Here is a 6,784-nt window from a genome sequence, read left to right as displayed (position 1 = left end):
ATGACCTTAAATGACAATGCACAGGGGACACCAGAACTGACAATAGCTGCCTCTACCTATGTCCAAGGGGAAAAGATAGAAAACAGTCCAAATTGAAACAATCATCAATTTGGGTGTCACATAGTCCAAAGAGTCAGCCCTTTACTAATGGAATGACTTGAAGGACAGCTTACTGTAACCTCACTGAGGATCAGGTCCCTCACCTGTGACGTGGAAGACTGCCACATGTTCTGCCGATGCTTTTGAGACAGTTGATAAAAAGTGCCTACGGCCTGCAAAGCCAAGGAGAGCCGCACTGGTTCAGACACTGCCATCGGCACTTCTGGCCTAAGTAAGGGAGCCAAAACCATTTTCTAGTTTATGGACTTGATTTAGAGCCATGGCAAATAAACAATAACTGAGAGCAAAGCACTTTGTGAAAGACTTTGCTTCAAAACTGTTTAATTTTAAAACTGCCCACAAAGAAAAAGGGAAAAGAGAAACTGAAAATGACCCAAAAATTACTACACTGAGCCTAGATATAATGAAAATATAAAGCTAAGACAAAGGGATTTTTAATTGAAATCAGCTTAAAATTTGTTGTCAGCTTTCACTCACCTCAAACTTTAATCACATAGTTATAGCAAAATAACAGAGCTTTTATTTTTTCTACTTGAAAGCCAAAAAAAAGGTTGTACATAATAAAATATGGCATGGGATTCTATTAGGAATTAAATACATGCCTTTAGATATTCAAATATATGACCTGTTTCTTATAGCAAACATTAGGAAAAAATTTGGCAACTTTTTTCAAGAAATTTCAATAACCTCATCACATGACTAAAAACTTTATCACTTATAAAAATGCAATCCAAAGAAAATGATTTGCTGTTACTAAGAGACATCAAAGGAAACTTTAAAACACTCCATTATTTCTGAATTTAAAATTTCATGTGTTCCAGAAAACAGACACATACAATCCATGTAATGGCGGCATTTCAATACTAATTTTTTAAAAAAGTAAATAGATATGCTACCATTTCTCAGTTTCATAAATCATTTAAAACTCAAATTTTAATGTATTTCAGCATTATGACTAAATTCTGAAGATTTCTACTGTATTTTATAGACCTTCAGATAAGCCATAATAAGCCATCCTAAACAGAGAAAGACATTATTTTTCAGACCCCAAGTAAAAGTCTGGGTGTTTTTACTAAACAATATGCATTATGAAGTTAACAACAACAAAAAGGCAATCCTGAGAGTGCTGCTTAAAGATGATTAAGATCTCACAGGCAGAAGACATCCTCTCCCAGCCAAGAGGGACCAGATCTACACACTTCAAGCTGAAAAACGGACAAAATATTTTAAACAATAGTTTTAAAACACTGGACACTGAGCAACAAAGGACAATGATTTCTTAGAGACAGGAAACAAGGTAACTATACTAAGCTTATTGCCTGGAAAGTTTCTATGCATAAAGAGCATAGAGGCAGGCAGAGCGAAGAGGAGGCCAAGATGCCTAGAGTGTGCAGGGCATAGTACCAGAAAGCAGAATGTTACAAAGATAATTCTGGAGACGTGCTGGAGTTCCCCAAGTCTTCAGCTGATCAACCCATGTGTAGAAAACTACCCGAGAAATCACCTAAAAAGATGAGAGGGATTAATCCCTAAAGCTCACATAAGGCTGCAAATGTCTCCTCCTATTCCTATTAGTCAGAGTAGAAAACTTTATGATTAATAAGACATTAGGTGCAGTATTTACAAGAGTTTTACCTCAGTAGGAGGTAAAATTAGCCCTAGACTAAATGTTGCTCTGGTCCTACCAAAGAAAGCTTAAAAGCAAGACATGAAAGGCTCAAACACTTTTAAAGTGACTTAACTACAACCCATAACAAAGCTGAAAAACAGAAAAATATCCAGCACCCAATAAGATAAAATTCACAATGTATGACATCTAATCAAAAATTACTAGGCATGTAAAGAAGCAGGAAAACACAATCCATGATATGGAGATAAATTAAGTAAAACCAAACCAGAACTGTCACATGTTTGAGTTAACACACAAGGATATTAAAAAAAAAAAAAAATTTAAAAGAATGATCATTATGTGTTCAGAAAGCTCAAGGAAAATTTGAATATTTTAAGATATTCAAAATATTCTAACTAGGAAAAAAGAAGTAAAGAGACCACACAGACAGAATAAGAAGAGCAGATCTTCAGAATTTACCTGATATCCCAGGAAATATTTAGCTCTGCTCCCATCAATGACATAAGAATGTCTTCAAAAACCTGCTGAAACTGAGTGACGTCAGAAACATGGTAGGGTGAGAGACGTCCCCAGATCTCTCTCCTAGAAAAAACAATAAGCCGAACACCTAAAACTCAACAAAAAACACCCAAACTGCACACCAGCAAGTCTGAGTGTGGGATCTGAGCATAAGAGCTACCACAGGAATGAGCTGGAGCTTGGATTCAAAAAGTCAACAGAACATCCAATTATCTCAATTCAAAAAGGCCTTCATCAAGAACATTGCATTAAAATTATTAAAAATCAACAACAAAGACAGAATTCTCAGAGCAGCCAGGGAAAAGAAGATGATAACCTATAAAGAAACACCCATTAGATTATCATCCGACTTCTCAGCACAAACCTTACAAGCCAGAAAGGAGTACAATCAAATATTCAAACTATTAAATGATAGGAACTACTAGCCAAGAATAATGTATCCAGCTAAGCTCTCCTTTAGATATGAAGGAGAAATAAAGACCTTTCCAGACATACAAAAATTGAGAGAATTCACGAGGCCTGCAATACAAAAAATACTGAACGAGGTCAGCTCACTTAAAACAAAATGACAAAAAAAATATATACAATTAGGAGTAAGGTGACTAGAAAGCTGATAAAAACAGAGGAGCACAGCCCTTACTAAGAATAGGGCATTATAAGCTTAAACATAAGAAGAAATTTGCTATAGCAAGATAGTAATGAACGTTCAGCATACATAGGGACAAACTGAGACAACACTGACTGAAAGGAGAGGATTCAAAGATCCAAAATCAAAAAGAGGAATGAAGATAAGGCACGCGCAGAAGAAAATTGACAACTGTATATATAAATATACTTTACATATTCATAATGGTAACCACACACCGAAGATTCTGAACTGTTATATTTTTTTTAATATAACACAAAATATAACACAAAACAAGAAGGATCAGAGAGAAAACCCACAAAACGTAACCAAAAAAAAAAAAGAAAAAAAAAAGACACACAAGGACAAGGAAGCAATGGAAACACCAACCTACCAGAAAGCAAAAGATAAAATAGCTATAAGAAGACCTCATATTTCAATAGTCACCCTAAATGCAAATAGACTGAACTAACCAATAAAAGGCACAGAGTTGCAGAATGGATCAAAAAACAAAACCCAACCAATATGTTGCCTTCAGGAGACACATCTCAGTTCCGAAGACAAATATAGACTCAAAGTGAAAGGGTGGAAAATGATATTTCAAGCAAATGGCATTTAGAGAAAAGTAGGAGTAATAGTACTATTATCAGATGAAACAGACTTCAAAATAAAAAAGGTGAAGAAAGATACTGAGGGACACTTCATAATGATGAAGGAAATCATGTGCCAAGAAGGACATAACAGTTATTCATATCTATGCTCCCAATTAGGGAGCCTCGAAATATGTAAAGCAATTACTAACAGAACTAAAGGGAGAAAGAGACTAAAACACTATCATAGTAGGGGACCTAAATACTCCATTGTCAGATATGGACAGATCATCCAAACAGAAAATCAATATGGAAATAATATCCTTAAATGATACATTAGACCAACGGGACGTAATTGACATTTACAGAGCCTTCCATCCCAAAACAGCTGCTTATACATTCTTCTCTAGTGCACATAGAACATTCTCAAGAACTGACCACATACTGGGACTCAGAGATAGCCTCAACAAATATAAGAGGGCTGAAATCATACCAACCATATTCTCTGATCATAATGCTTTGAAGCTAGAGATCAAGTGCAAAAAGAAAACAGATAGAACCATAAATACATGGAGATTAAACAACATGCTACTGAAGAATGACGGTCACAGAAGAAATAAAAAGAGAGATCAAGAGATACATAGAAATGAATGATAATGATAGTACAACACATCAAAACTTTGGGGACCCGGCAAAAGCGGTCATAAGAAAAAGGTTCATATAATTACAGGCCTATCTCCAAAACGTAAGAACGAGCCCAAATAAACAACCTAATGCTTCATCTTAAACTAGAAAAGAACAAATGAAGCCTAAAGTCAGAAGGAAAGAAATCATCAAAATTAGAGCACAGATAAATAAAATTGAAAACAAACAAACAAAAAAAGACAACAAAGAGCTGGTTCTTTGAGAAGGTTAATAAAATTGACAAACCCCTGGCTAGACTCACTAAAAAAAAGAGAAAGGACACAAGTAAACAAAATCAGGGATAAAAGAGGGGAAATTAGGACAGACACCACAAAAATACAAAGGATCATACAAGAATACTATGAAAAAGTATATAACACCAAATTTAATAACCTAGAAAAAATGGACCAGTACTTATAAAGATACAACCTTCCTAGACTGAATCAAGAAATGGAAAATCTAAATAGACCGATCAGCAGTATGGAAATTGAAACAATCAACAAAACCTACCAAAAAGTAAAAGTCCAGGACCAGATGGCTTCACCAGTAAATTCTACCAAACATTCAAAGAAGATTTAATACCTGTTCTCCTCGAACTCTTCCAAAAAATCGAAGAGGAGGCAATACTTCCCAACTCATTTTATGAGGCCTGATACCAAAACCTGGTCAAGATAACACACACACAAAAAAACTACAGACCAGTATCTCTCATGAACACAGATGCAAAAAATCCTAAATAAGATACTAGTGAACCAAATACAGTAACATATTAAAAAGATTATACACCATGATCAAGTGGGCTTCATCCCAGAGGCACAGGGATGGTTCAACATACACAAATTGATTAATGTGATACACTACATAAATAAATTAAAAAATAAGTATTGTATAATTATATCAATAGAAGCAGAAAAAGCCTTCGATAAGATACAGCATCCATTTATGATCAAAACACTTCACAAAATCGGTACAGAAGGAAAGTACCTTAACATAATAAAGGCCATCTATGACAAGCCCTCAGCCAACATTATACTTAATGGTGAAAAACTAAAAACCTTCCCTCTAAGATCAGGAACAAGGCAAGGCTGTCCACTATCGCCATTGTTATTTAATATAATATTGGAAGTTCTGGCAAGTGCAATCGGTCAAGAGAAAGATATAAAAGGCATCCAAATAGGAAATGAAGAAGTTAAACTGTCACTATTTGAAGATGACATGATTATAAAGAAAACCCTAAAGACTCCACAAGAACACTACTAGAAACAATAAGCAAATACAGTAAAGTCTCTGGATACAAAATCAACATTCAAAAATCCATAGCGTTCTTATATTCTAATAATGAAGTGTCAGAAAAAGAAGTAGAAAAAATAATTCCTTTTGCAATTACAACAAAAAGAATAAAATACCTAGGAATAAATCTCACAAAACAAGTGAAGGACCTATATAATGAAAACTACAAGATCCTATTAATAGAAATAGAAGAAGATAGAAAGAATTGGAAAGATATTCTGTGTTCTTAGATTGGAAGAATCAACATAGTTAAAATGACCTTATTACCTAAAGCATTATATAGATTTAATGCAATCCCCATCAAAATCCCATTGGCACTTTTTAAAGAAATAGAACAAAAAAATCAGATTTGTATGGAAGCACAAAAGACCCTGAATCGCCAAAGCAATCCTGAGAAAAAAGAACAAGGCTGAAGACATCACTCTGCCTGACTTCAAATTATACTACAAAGCGACAATAATCAAAACGGCATGGTATTGGCAGAAAAACAGACACACAAACCAGTGGAACAGAATCAAGAGTCCAAGAGTAAACCCATGTTTATGTAGGCATATAATTTTTGAAAAAAAAAAGCCAAAAACATACAGTGGAGAAAGGAAATCTTCTTCAATAAATGGTGCTGGGAAAACTGGAAAGCCACCTGCAAAAGAATGAAACTTGACTGTTGTCTATCACCACACACAAAAATTAATTCACATTGGATTAAGGACCTGAATAAAAGACCTGAAACAATAAAATATATAGAAGAAAACATAGGAACTAAACTCAAGGACCTTGGACTTAAGAAGATTTTACAAAATTGACCTCAAAAGCAAGGGAAGTTAAAGCTAAAATAAATGAATGGGACTACATCAAACTAAAAAGCTTCTGCTCAGCGAAAGAAACCATCCACAAGGTAAAGAAACAACTATCCAAATGGAAAAATATATTTGCAAGCAACACGTCCAATAAGGACCTAATATCCAAAATATACAAAGAATTCAATAACAACAAAACAAATGATCCGATCAAAAAATGGGCAGAGGACCTGAACAGACACTTCTCCCTAAAGGACATACAAATGGCCAACAGATATTTGAAAAGATGCTCAACATTGCTAGCTATTAGGGAAATGCAAATCAAAACACAATGAGCTACCATCTCACACCTGTTAGAATAGCTATAATCAACAGGACAAGAAATAACAAATGTTAGAGAGGATGCGGAGAAAAAGGAACCCTCACACACTGCTGGTGGGACTGCAAATTGGTACAGCACTATGGAAAACAGTATGGAGGTTCCTCAAAAAACTAAGAATTGGCCCGATATGTTCCAGCAATCCCTCTA

General features: G+C 34.8%; 1 protein-coding gene and 1 long non-coding RNA gene across 8 annotated transcripts in view; both read right to left on the bottom strand.

Moving 5' to 3' along the window:
- LOC111741145 overlaps positions 1-1,297 on the bottom strand; it is a 5,518-nt gene extending 4,221 nt beyond the window's left edge. The window contains exon 1 of the long non-coding RNA XR_002780907.1: positions 6-1,297. This is a non-coding gene — a long non-coding RNA (uncharacterized LOC111741145). The remainder of the gene's footprint in view (positions 1-5) is intronic.
- The window catches only part of BICC1 (BicC family RNA binding protein 1), a 255,262-nt gene that overhangs the window by 209,103 nt on the left and 39,375 nt on the right, over positions 1-6,784 (bottom strand). The window lies entirely within an intron of this gene.

Source organism: Pteropus vampyrus, unplaced genomic scaffold (genome assembly GCF_000151845.1).
Source record: "Pteropus vampyrus isolate Shadow unplaced genomic scaffold, Pvam_2.0 Scaffold3, whole genome shotgun sequence".
NCBI lineage: Eukaryota > Metazoa > Chordata > Mammalia > Chiroptera > Pteropodidae > Pteropus > Pteropus vampyrus.
Note: the sequence above shows the minus strand (reverse complement) of the source record. Positions and strands in the feature narration are given on the sequence as shown.